We start from the raw sequence: 12,985 nt of genomic DNA on the forward strand, positions 1-12,985 counted from the left end.
AGCCATATTTAAGTGACTTTTTTGAAAATAGTCGCAGTTTTTCATTTTTTTAAATTAGTGCACATGTTTGCCCAGTTTTGAAAAAAATATTTTTGAAAAGCTGAGAAAATTCTCTATATTTTGCTTATTCGGACTATGTTGATACGACCTTTAGTTGCTGAGATATTGCAATGCAAAGGTTTAAAAACAGGAAAATTGATGTTTTCTAAGTTTCACCCAAACAACCCACCATTTTCTATCGTCAATATCTCAGCAACTAATGGTCCGATTTTCAATGTTAATATATGAAACAATTGTGAAATTTTCCGATCTTTTCGAAAAAAATTTTTGGAATTTTCAAATCAAGACAAACATTTTAAAAGGGCGTAATATTGAATGTTTGGCCTTTGTGAAATGTTAGTCTTGATTTGAAAATTCCAAAATATTTTTTCGAAGAGATCGGAAAATTTCACAAATGTTTCATATATTAACATTGAAAATCGGACCATTAGTTGCTGAGATATTGACGATAGAAAATGGTGGGTTGTTTGGGTGAAACTTAGAAAACATCAATTTTCCTGTTTTTAAACCTTTGCATTGCAATATCTCAGCAACTAAAGGTCGTATCAACAAAGTCCAAATAAGCAAAATATAGAGAATTTTCTCAGCTTTTCAAAAATATTTTTTTCAAAACTGGGCAAACATGTGCACTAATTTAAAAAAATGAAAAACTGCGACTATTTTCAAAAAAGTCACTTAAATGTGGCTATAACTTGAAAACGGTGCACTTTATTAAAATTTCAGTAAAGTACTTTTTGATTGCAAATTTAATTTTACATCGAAAAATGAAGTTGAAAAATTTTTACGACCAAAATTTCGATTTTTTGAAAAAATCAGTATTGATTAAAAATTCATAACTCGGTCAGTGATTTTGCACAACCTGAAATTTCTGAAAAGTTGGCATTTTATGCCTTCTAAAACATATCAAAAAATAAAAAATTAAAAATAGTGTTTTTTGTAAATCAAGTTTTAGTGATAAAAGTTAAATAAAAATCACCAAATTTTTTACCGTGTATTATTTTTTCAGTGTAGTCCGTATCCATACCTACAACTTTGCCGAAGACACCAAATCGATCAAAAATTCCTTCAAAAGATACTGATTTTGAATTTTCATACATCATTTTTGTATGGACAGCTGCCGAATTTGTATGGAAAATTATATGGACAAACTAATGATGCAAAATGGCTTCTTTGGGCATACCGAAGGCACCAAAAAAGTTTCAGTCGGATTAAAAAATACAAAAAAAATCGAATGACCGAAATCCTAGAGAACTGCTCAAATTACACATTTTTTCCGACATTAAAAATGTACCCGTTCTTAAAATGCGATACTACTTTTTTTCATTCGAAATTTTATTTTTGACATTCGTGAAATTTGATGTTATCAATTCTTTTTCAGTGATAGAAAAACGGATTTCCAGCAATTCCTTAAGTTGATAAAGCCTTGAAAACAATAACCATGAAACTGCACTCTTCGTTCCATAAAACTATTTTATGTTTATTGTAGCAATGTAACTGCACTGCTTTAAAGTAATTCAACCAATAAAGTCTGTGTCAATGATCCCAAACAGCAATTCTTGCTTCTCGAAGCGTAGAATCCGTCTAATTTATGTCAAGTCTACTTCGACAGCAAAAGACGCAGAATTTGCGGAAAATTAAAACAGTTCCTCTGCTCCACTTGTACCCAAACCCGCTAAACAACGTTAAATCCCCAAACAAAAGACTTGTCCGCAAGCGGCGACGAACCCGGCGATTCCCTAGTATCCAATCCATAATACATCTCTCTCTCTCTCGCAGTTCTTTCTAAAACGCTGCTGTGTTACCATTTCAAATGAGTATGAATTATGGAAATGGTCGTCGTCGCCGCCGTTGCGCGATTTCGTCGACGACCCAACGGAACTTGCCCGCGCGCTCCAATTTGTTCGCTCACTTTGTCTTGGGACCACCAGAAATTAATATTTTATTTGGGTCTTGAACATTCCTGGGGAAGGTTCCCTGCAGCAGCCGGTCCAGATCATCGGCTAGTACGCGGTCGTCGCTGGTCGGTTCAAGTCGCGCGCGCGCACGTCTTGCCTTGCCTTGCTCTCCCAAATCAGGTTAGTGTCCAAACCGGGCAAAGCAAACAACCCCCGGCGGTTTAGTGTGTGTGTGTGTGCTTGTGTACGGCGAAGAAGTGGCCCGTTAAAAGTGCGCAATCATCATCGTTATCTGCGCGGGTTCTAAGCCGCGTATTGCACTAGTGCAAAAACACGTCAAATTAAACCATAAATGAAAATTTCCCTCCCATTTTTGTGCGCGCGGCATCTCGGCGACGGCGTTCCGTGGTGTACAAGGCCCGCAGGCCGTGAAAACAAAACACAGCCCATTGAGATTATGAATGCAAATATTGCAAGTTCAGCGCGCGCGGTTGACCGCAGGGTGACTCTCCGACAATATCTAGCAAGGAAATCGACAGTTTTTCCTGTGGTTTTTTGCGGGGTGCGCAGCGCGCCGCGGTCTACAGACCTACAAATTGAACCGACCCTTGCGCGCCCCGTGTAGATCGCCGGAATTTCGTCGTGTTTGGTGAATTTTTCGTGGACACCCCGAAGGCACCTGTGGACCTATAGATGGGCACGCTACAATGTTGCCCGCCTCTCCGAAAAACGACCGGCGAATCTCACGCTGGTTTTTGCACCCAAAGTAGATCCCCGGGTCGGCTCGGAGTCACGCAGAGCGCGGCATACCCGCGACAGACCGCGGTGTGACCTCCCCTAACCAACGGCAGTCAGTGTGAGGTATTCAGTGGCGCACGACGCTGACTTCGACATGATGTTACATTGTCTTAATCCCAGGTGGATTTATGGCTTCCATCCCGGACGATCCCGCGGGGGAAACCCCTGTGACGGGTGTAATTCCAGAGCAACAACTCCGGTCGCTGCTCGCTGTTCATGGGTCGTGGTTTTTGAATAAACATTTATTTATATCTGACTGAGCCGGGGAGCTTCTTTGCTGCTTAGAGAGATCGTCGGTCCTCGTCGCAACGGGGTTCAGAGGCTTTGTCTTTGCTGTTGCGCAAAAAAAAACGGAAAAAGTGTTGTATATATGAGCGGTTTCGTGAACCCTGGGTCCGAGAGTTCCTAAATCAATTGCAGAACTACAACCTACAGCACGTACACGGCAGCAGCTACAACTTCATGAAATGATGATGATGATGATTGTTGTTGCGCATAATAAGTATGTTCTCAACAACATCATCCGACATGTGTAGTCGACCTGGCGAAATGAGGTATCAATCTTGGTAGAACCGGAGAGAGATTACCTTCCCCCCTGGTAATGACCCCGCCGCAGAATAGAGATGTTCATCGGAAGTAATAACATTTTTTGTTACTCTGCTGCTGCTGCTGCTGTTTCAGCTGTTGCTACTTGAGCGTTCTAGGAGAGCAACTATTCGCACCACCAAGTTCTGTATGCGAGCGCATGATTAACTAGACGTGCGGAATGATATATAAGTTGGGTTGATTTATTTTCCGCCTGGAGTGGCTTCCAAGAGGTTCTCCCTCAGCAGAAGAGTGCTGATTGTTTTAATCGTACACGATTGGTTTCCTTCCCCCCCAACACAGCAAAGCAGCTGCTCGCGTGTAGCAGAATGTGTTTACTTTGAGATTACTACCTTCCTGGCGCGCGGAATCGGACGGTGGGATATTTTTGTTTTGATTGCATAATAAAATGATGTATGCACACATAGTTGATTCAAGACGGTCTTCTTCGCATACGCAAAGAGGGGAATTTTCTAGCCTGGAGTGGGACCCTCTTGGACGGTTGAGATGTTGCCGATTGGAGGGATAATTGGATTTTCAGACACGTTAGGCACGTTTTAGCCGACGTGTCTTCCTATAGCGCAAGATTGAGTGTGGTGGAGGTGTTTTGCTAACTATTGCAAAGTTTGAGAGCCCTTCTGCGGAAGAGTAGAAGAGTCTTCCAAGTAGAATGACCACAATATGATTATTTGATGATGATGAATCTTAATCATGAGAAAATTGTAATGAAAGCAATAATTGAGTTCAAAGTTAAAATTTTGTAGTTTTAATTTTAGTATTTTTTTTTTATTTTGGCACATATTTGAGATCCAACCCAATGACCAAATTCAATTTTGCCTCACTAACTTCAAAATATTTGAAAAGCTATATCTTGTGAACTGAATCTCTGATCCAATAAGAGGTTTCAACACAGTGCTAAGTATGAGAATGAGAAAAAATCAGGAAAATATCTGAAAAATCTCTGTGCGCCAATCATTGCTTTTGAAGATTTTTTATAAATTTTTATGCATAAAGTTCAGATTCTAATACCGGAATATTTGGGAAACAATAGTTTTGCAACGAGTTCCATACAACTTTTTTTGCAATTCCGAAAAATACCCTTTGGACAGAATTATAATACAAATGTCCATGCATTGAGTCAATGAATCGTTCAAATCAAAAAAATGTTGAAAAGTGTTACTTTTCGAAACAAGTGATGAAAAGTTCAACTTTTCAGCACCCATTTGAGTGCTGAAAAGTAGAACTTTTCAGCACTCAAATGGGTGCTGAAAAGTTGAACTTTTCATCACTTGTTTCGAAAAGTAACACTTTTCAACATTTTTTTGATTTAAACGTTTTATTGACAAAATACATGAAAATTAGACATAAAATTTCACTCAGTGTGTGATTTTTGGAATTGCAAAAAATGTTGTATGGAACTCGTTGCAAAACTTGATTTTTTCAGCACTCTTCGTATTTATCCAACTCGGTGAACCTCGTTGGATAAATGTACGACTCGTGCTGAAAAAATCCTCTTTTTGCAACTTGTTGCATAAACTACTATTTTTTTTAATGTTTGAGCATGATCAACAAAATTTTCATTTTTTAATGAAAATGAAAGAGACTGTAGGAAATTTTGCCTAAAATCGTCCTGTGCATTTTTTTATTTTGCGAAAATATTATTTCTTAGCAATTTAACGTTCTTTCAACACAAACAATTATTATGCGATAATTCTGTGTTTGCTTCATATTGTTTTGATTTTGTTTAGATTTTTTAGTTTTCAACCCGAGAAGTTTAAATTAATTTATATGAGGTTTTTATTCAGAGCTCATGATACTTTTTAATATCTGAGAAGATTAAAAAAAAATTGTGTATTTTTATTCTTCCAAGCAAGAGCAGCTCAAAAAACTCAAATTTATATTCGGGACCATCCATAAACCACGTGGATTTTTTTTTGTATAGACAATTGTCCACGATGGGGGGGGTCGAGATTTTCAAAAAAGTGTCCACGTGGTTTATGGATGGTCCCTTCTTGAAAACATGAGAACCTCACTGAAAATTTCAAAAGCTTTTTTAAAGTTGCTTTCTGTGGGGTTTTGCTGTAGCAAAGAAAAAATTTCTTTTTTTTTATTAAAAAAATAAAGATATTATGAAAACCTCCTCTCTGTATTTTTTTTTTCAGAACATTATGAAATACTGTTTTTTATATTCCTTTTTCATTTTTCTGCATTTTTTAAAGAGATTGCTTTTAATATTCTCTAAGCAATTTGACAATCTTTTAAAATGAACGGTTATTTGTTCATTAATTATATGTTAAAAATACTGTTTATTTTGCATTCTTCTAACATTTTATTAAGAAAATATATATTTTTCATTGCAAAGATATGAACTCTAGAACACTGGAAACAACGTTTAACTTCAGAAAAAAGATAAAAAAAATAAAAAAATAAAGATATCAAGAAAACCTCCTCCCTCTATTTTTTTTTTCAAAAAAATGCGAGGGCAAAAAAATTTATGAAGATATCAATTCTTCATTCAAAAGGCAATAAATTTCGAATACTGTTTTTCAATTTCTTTTTTAATTTTGCTGCATTGTTTTTTTTTAAAACGGTTGCTTTTTAATAGTTTCTTAGCAATTTAACATTCTCTCAAAACGAACAGTTATTTGTGCAATAATTCTATGTTAAAAATACTATTTATTTTGTATTCTTCTAACAATTCATTTGTTTTTTTGGTGATTTTTGAGTTTTCAACCCGAGAGTATTTAAATTAATTTATCAAGAGCTCTTTTTAAACTTTGACAGGTTTTGAAAATTATGTTTGTGGGTATTTCCATTCTTTCAAACAAGAGCAGATCATAAAAAATAATTTCAGGTTTATAGCTCGCTGAAAATTTCAAAAGTTTTGCCTTCCTCACTGAGGTAAGGCTATAATCCTGCTCTAAAATTGAACTTTTTATTAAAAGCTCGAAAACCCACCTTGATGTATACATATCGACTCAGAATCGAAAACTGAACAAATGTCTGTGTGTATGTGTGTGTGTATGTGTGTGTGTATGTGTGTGTGTATGTGTGTGTATGTGTGTGTGTATGTGTGTGTGTATGTGTGTGTGTATGTGACCAATAATGTCACGCAGTTTTCTCAGCACTGGCTGAACCGATTTTGACCAAACCAGTCGCATTCAACTTGGTTTAGGGTCCCATACGGTGCTATTGAATTGTTTGAAGTTTCGATAAGTAGTTCAAAAGTTATGTATAAAAATGTGTTTTCGCATATTTTCGGAAGATGAATAAATGGCAGTAAACTGAACCAAACATCATCATGTTATACATCGTTATTTAGGTAATTGAAAGACCTTTCCAACGAGTCAACAACTTAGAAGATCTGGCAACCCTGTCTCGAGTTATAACCACTTAAGTGATATTTATGTACTTTTTTGTAGCCGGATCTCATTTAAATGTATGTAAACAATGTCCGGATCCATCATCCGACCCATCGTTGGTTAGGTAATTGAAAAAACTTTCCAACGAATCTACAACATTGAAGATCTGGCAACCCTGTCTCGAGTTATAACCACTTAAGTGATATTTATGTACTTTTTTTGTAGCCGGATCTCATTTAAATGTATGTAAACAATGTCCGGATCCATCATCCGACCCATCGTTGGTTAGGTAATTGAAAGACCTTTCCAACAAATCTACAACATTGAAGATCTGGCAACCCTGTCTCGAGTTATAACCACTTAAGTGATATTTATGTACTTTTTTGAAGCCGGATCTCACCTAAATGTATGTAAACGATGTCCGGATCCATCATCCGACCCATCGTTGATTAGGTAATTGAAAGACCTTTCCAACGAATCTACAACATTGAAGATCTGGCAACCCTGTCTCGAGTTATAACCACTTAAGTGATATTTATGTACTTTTTTGTAGCCGGATCTCATTTAAATGTATGTAAACAATGTCCGGATCCATCATCCGACCCATCGTTGGTTAGGTAATTGAAAGACCTTTCCAACAAATCTACAACATTGAAGATCTGGCAACCCTGTCTCGAGTTATAACCACTTAAGTGATATTTATGTACTTTTTTGAAGCCGGATCTCATTTAAATGTATGTAAACAATGTCCGGATCCATCATCCGACCCATCGTTGGTTAGGTAATTGAAAGACCTTTCCAACAAATCTACAACATTGAAGATCTGGCAACCCTGTCTCGAGTTATAACCACTTAAGTGATATTTATGTACTTTTTTTGTAGCCGTATCTCATTTAAATGTATGTAAACAATGTCCGGATCCATCATCCGACCCATCCCTGTCTCGAGTTCTGACCACTTATAATGCCACTTATGAGCCCTTGAGTGATATGTGTGTTTTTTTGGATCAATTTTGTGTCCAAACCCATCATATTACATATCACCCATTGTTGGAAAAGAGTGAGGAAGGCACCAACCACATAGGTGGATTAAGTTAGTTTTTTTTATTGATTTCGGTGAGTTTTGCAATGTTTCAAGGTGAAAACATAATATTCAAAAATTTAAAAAAGATGTTTAGAACACCTCCTCCTTCTAATTTATTTTCCAGAAATTCAGGGGGCAAAAATGTATGGAAACATGAAATTTTCATTGAATCTTAGATTTTTTTTAATATTTTATGAATTCAACAAGCAATTCAACGATTTTTGATTGTTTTTGCATCCTTCTGCCATAAAAAATTTCAAAAACATATTTTGTCCCTAAATTTCCTTAGTTTTGGAATTTGGAAGATATAAAATCAAAAGACTAGATTTCACATCTATTATCATGTAATATTACCTCAATTTAGACTAAAAAAATCGCATTTCAACGAAAAGTTGTAAATTTACTCAATTCTCAAAAAGTCAAACTTATTTTTTACTGTGTAGGCTGAACAAAAGCAATCTCGTTTCTTATTTCATTGAAATTTAATTTGCGATTTTTTTGTTTTTGAAAAAATAAAGTACCTAACTAAAATTTAGAATTTTTGACCAGCAAGACAAACAAAATGTTTCCCCTCAAAAAAAATGTTTAGTCCGACAACTGATTATGCATTCCTCAAAAAAATGTCATTCCCGAAATGCAAATGTCCCACATTATTAAAATGACATCAAATAGCCCCATAAACCCATTCAATAGCTGTTAGCGGGGTCCATTATTCGAAGGTTAGAAGCTATTACCATTATTATTATTATGAGGGAACCCACTTTACGATCGCTGCGTCGTAAATATTTAGGCAGGTCGTTTTTGTCACTGCAACATCCATTTGGGATTGACAGTAAAATTTGATGAAGCTTCTAATTTCCTGGGTGTATTTATAACTTTATAGATTTCGGTTTCGGAAAAACTGGCGGCCTTATCTCTGACTACCTGGCTCGATGCCGTTGGTCGCCAGCCCACACACCTGATTGCTGAACAGCTTTGTCCGGATAATCGTTAAATTTTATTAGTCAAATTGTATCGAATCGCTACACGATTGAAACATAATTCCTTAATTTATGGTCGAACTGGACTGCACGCTGCAGTGAAAGTTTAAGAGTGTCATAATCTCCGACCGCGGTGATGTAACACAACTGACCGAAATTACTCCAAAACGTTGGGGGATCAATGACTTGCACCGGCAGCATCCGAAACTGCCGCAATTATAATGATTTTGACGGCGCGGCGTGCGCGATTGTATCGGGAAATAATTCCTCGGACCAACCCACGCGTTTGAATATCTGAAGCTGCGACTATTATCGACGGCGAAAACTGAGATGTTGGCGAGCCTGTTGACGCGCGCTGAAGTGCTACCGCGCGCGTCAACCCACTTCTTACAAGGGGGAGCGAACATTTCCCAAGAAGCCGCTCCGCCGTCATCACGATGGCCCTCCAGGAGTCCGGAAAGTTTCGCGTAGGCGGAGGTATCACACCCGCGCAATCTAGACTGATCCGCTGGGAAGAAATGGTCGGCCAGCCTGAGATAACATCCCCCTCTCCACTTTCGAATGCAAATATTTGCTTTTCAATTACCCTATCGCGAACTTTGGCGTCTTCGGGAGGATCTCAAGCGAGCTCTTGGGGCAATGGAAATGGGAAATTTTTCCGTGCACGGTGCAAGTTTCGCGAAGAGCTGCAAGCGACGAGGTGGTGCTAAACTTTTCGCGGGCCAGCGATTGTTGGAGGTGATTTGTTTTTATTTTTTGCCTCGTCTATGATAGGCATTGAACTCTGGCTGATTTCGAGGAGGTTGGTACCGTGGAGTGGTGTTGGGTTTGATCTATCATATTTTTATTTTCGTTTGCATTCGACTGGTCCAAAGTCACCCCGCGAGACAGGTACCACCCTCGCTCACCTTCCTCGAAAGCTCCCATTTCTCCGTGGCGTTTCGCGGACTCCATGGCGATCATTATTCTATTATCATCCGGGCGCGATTATTAAATCGCAGCGCGTATTTATGGCACGTTACGGCGCAAGACCCCCACCAGCCTCGCCTCCCCTCCTTCAGAGGGGACGGGGCGACAATTGCACGCGATCATCACCAGGGGTGAAAATTGACGGCTGAATGCGACTCCTTGCAACTGCCTCAAGAGGGGGTCTCCCCTCTCGACAACAGTCATGAATTTCATTGCGAAATTATTATGATTAGTGCTGTTGAAGTCGCTGCTGTGGCAGCAGCAGTCCAAAGACTTCATTCAAGAAGACGTCGACGACGTGCCAATCGAGAGGTGCGTCAGCGATCGACGACGACGACGACGACTGCTACAATGTCTGAGGTGATTCGCACCACCGCGGCGATGCAAATTGATGGGAGGGAAGGTTCGGAAGGCCAATTTGAGGATGAATTTATGACGAGTCAGGCAGAGGTCTGGTACGACCTGTGAGCGGAGCCGCAATTGAGTCATATTGAATCGGGCGAGAAATGGGTGTTTTGATGGAGTTGGGACGGGTCGTATAGGGCTTGTTAACACGTGACCCTAAAGGGTAACCCCTCCCTGAGGGTAATAGGCCTGGTGGGAGGACGTGTGAATTTGTGAGTTTGTCTATTCGGGAAAAGTGAGCTTGCGCAAGTGTTATGACGGCGAAGCATGCATGTTGAATTATGTTGGCACTGAACAACATTTTCATCACTTTTTAACAAAAAAAAAGTCATTTTACCATCAGTCAAAAGTGTCACGATTCACCTGGGTATTATTTTTTTCAAAAGCTTTTTTCTAAAATCTATTTGGGGGTACTTCTACAGAGAAAAATTTACCTACATATTTCAGGATAATTTTAAAATGCTGAAGCAAAAAGTATAGTCACATGTTTTTTTTAACAATTCCACATGAAGGTTCAAACTCAAAATTTCAAAATGGCCCTAAATTGTTCAGATGGTTCTTTAGCTTTTATAAAGACATCAAGGTTGTTAACGATAAAATTATCCAGGTTCGATAACGATAACGATAAATCTAATAAATCTAATAAATCTAATAATGGACGATAACTTGATTTTGACATCTTTCTAAAATCGACATAATTCAATCATATCATGTTAAATTTTCAATATATTTTTTGAAAATGTTGTAAGTTTCAAATTTTAAATACTCAAATTGTTCACAAAATACCGTATTTTTTTAAAAAAATACTCAAATTTTCATAATTTGCAATATGGGTATCAAACGAAGCGATGCTTTTTCATATTTTTAGATTTTTTAAATACTAAAATTTTCACAAAATACCTTATTTTTTCGAAAAAAATCAAATTTTCTAAATTTGCAATATGGGTATCAAACGAAGCAAAATTTTGTTTGCTTTTTCACCGTATTAAATTTTTTTTAATTTCAATTATCAAAAAATACCGCATTTTTTCTAAAATACACTATTTTTCAAAATTTTCTATATGGGCAAAAAGGAAGTGAAGTCTATTAGACACGTATTTAAACATAAGGGGCAACCTAGCAAAGTTAAGGCCAAACGTGGTTTGAAAATTGAAATTTTCGGAAAAAAATACAAAAATGTTAGTTCTTTTGGACGCTAATACTCTTTAGAAGTGTTTTTTAGGGCCAGTACGCGCCTCCCAAGTAAAGGGATCAAAAAATAGTTTGAACGATTTCTTGGAGCTTTTCTTCACCCTCTCCGGCTTGCTTTCGCTACCGCGGCTGCACATTTGAAATTTTTCTTGAAGTTTTGACGATTTTTTTAGAAAATAATTTTTTTTGTATTGTAAATCAAAATTTGACAAAAACAATTTTTTTTTTTTTAAACTGCTTCAATCATGCTATAATAGTAGTTTATGCAAAAAGTTGCAAAAAGAGGATTTTTTCAGCACGAGTCGTACATTTATCTAACGAGGTTCACCGAGTTAAATAAATACGACGAGTGATGAAAAATCAAGTTTTGCAACGAGTTCCATACAACGTTTTTTGCAATTCCGAAAAACACCCTTTGGACAGAATTATACACCCAAAATTCAGAATCGAGATAATCGTTCTCTCAAAATTTATTGAGGGCTCAGTGCCAAAATCGATAGAATAATGGTACCAACTCACACCATCATAACAAATGAGTTCATTCGTTAGTTGAATCAATAAATCTCCAACAAGTGTCATACATTGACTTCTGACTTCTCCATGGTCACCAATCTGTGGTGGCCGAGGCAGCTAAGTCATTGGATTGGTTTGTCAAAGGTCTCTGGTTCGATTCCCGTTGTCGACACTTGTGGTTTTTTGTTTAACGGATGAACTTTTTTTGCAAATGAACCTCGAGAGAATAGTTCTATCGCCCATCTCGAGCTGTGTTCTCTGCGTCCGTGAATGGTACCACTATTCTCTCGACTCGAGACCATCATTCTCTCGGACTAGCGCTGCCAGTTTTGGGTCAAATTTTCATGCATTGAGTCAATGAATCGCTCAAATAAAAAAAAATGTTTAAAAGTATAACTTTTCCTAACAAGTGCTGAAAAGTTCAACTTTTCAGCATCCATTTCAGTGCTGAAAAGTAGTACTTTTCAGCATTTGTTTTGAAAAGGGTTACTATTCGATTCTTTATTTTTGGTACAGAAAAGTAGGCTGTTTCGTCGTTCAAGAATGACAGGAAAAGTAAGTAGTTTCACGACGGAATTGCAAAAAAAATATTTTCAGCGTATTAAATTTTTTAAATAACAACTTTTAAGTTTATACAAACCGAGTGTCCTCCAACATTCCAAACAGACATTACAACATCAGCTCCTGTAAATCTTCAACCTAATGGGGCAAGGAAACCTGCACCAATTTTGACAAGAGCCGACCTCCCACCAGAATGAACGTTCCGCGCTCCTAAATAGCCACTCTGCGCTACCGGTCCTGCAGTGTTCCGCCATAAATTGGCCACAAACTACACAAATATTTACACCGTTGCTGCCGCTGCTACCAGTACAATATTTATAAGCTGCTGGGCTGTTGCTTCTGGAACCTAGTCAGAACTAACGAGGTCCCCGAAATGGTACGACGTGGACACGCCGGCGGCCGCGCGAGGAAGATGTATCAGGTTACCATTTAATAATGGTCCGACCCCCCCGCCAGTGGTGAGCTTCCAGAAGCACATGTTATGTATCGCTTGGTGGTCATCGATTTTTACATATTTTTCCACCGCGATGAGACAGAATTGAAGAACATTAGGAAGAAGGCGCGGGCGCGCGCCCTCGCTCAT

The sequence above is a fragment of the Culex quinquefasciatus genome, chromosome 1, assembly GCF_015732765.1.
Source record: "Culex quinquefasciatus strain JHB chromosome 1, VPISU_Cqui_1.0_pri_paternal, whole genome shotgun sequence".
Taxonomy (NCBI): Eukaryota; Metazoa; Arthropoda; class Insecta; order Diptera; family Culicidae; genus Culex; species Culex quinquefasciatus.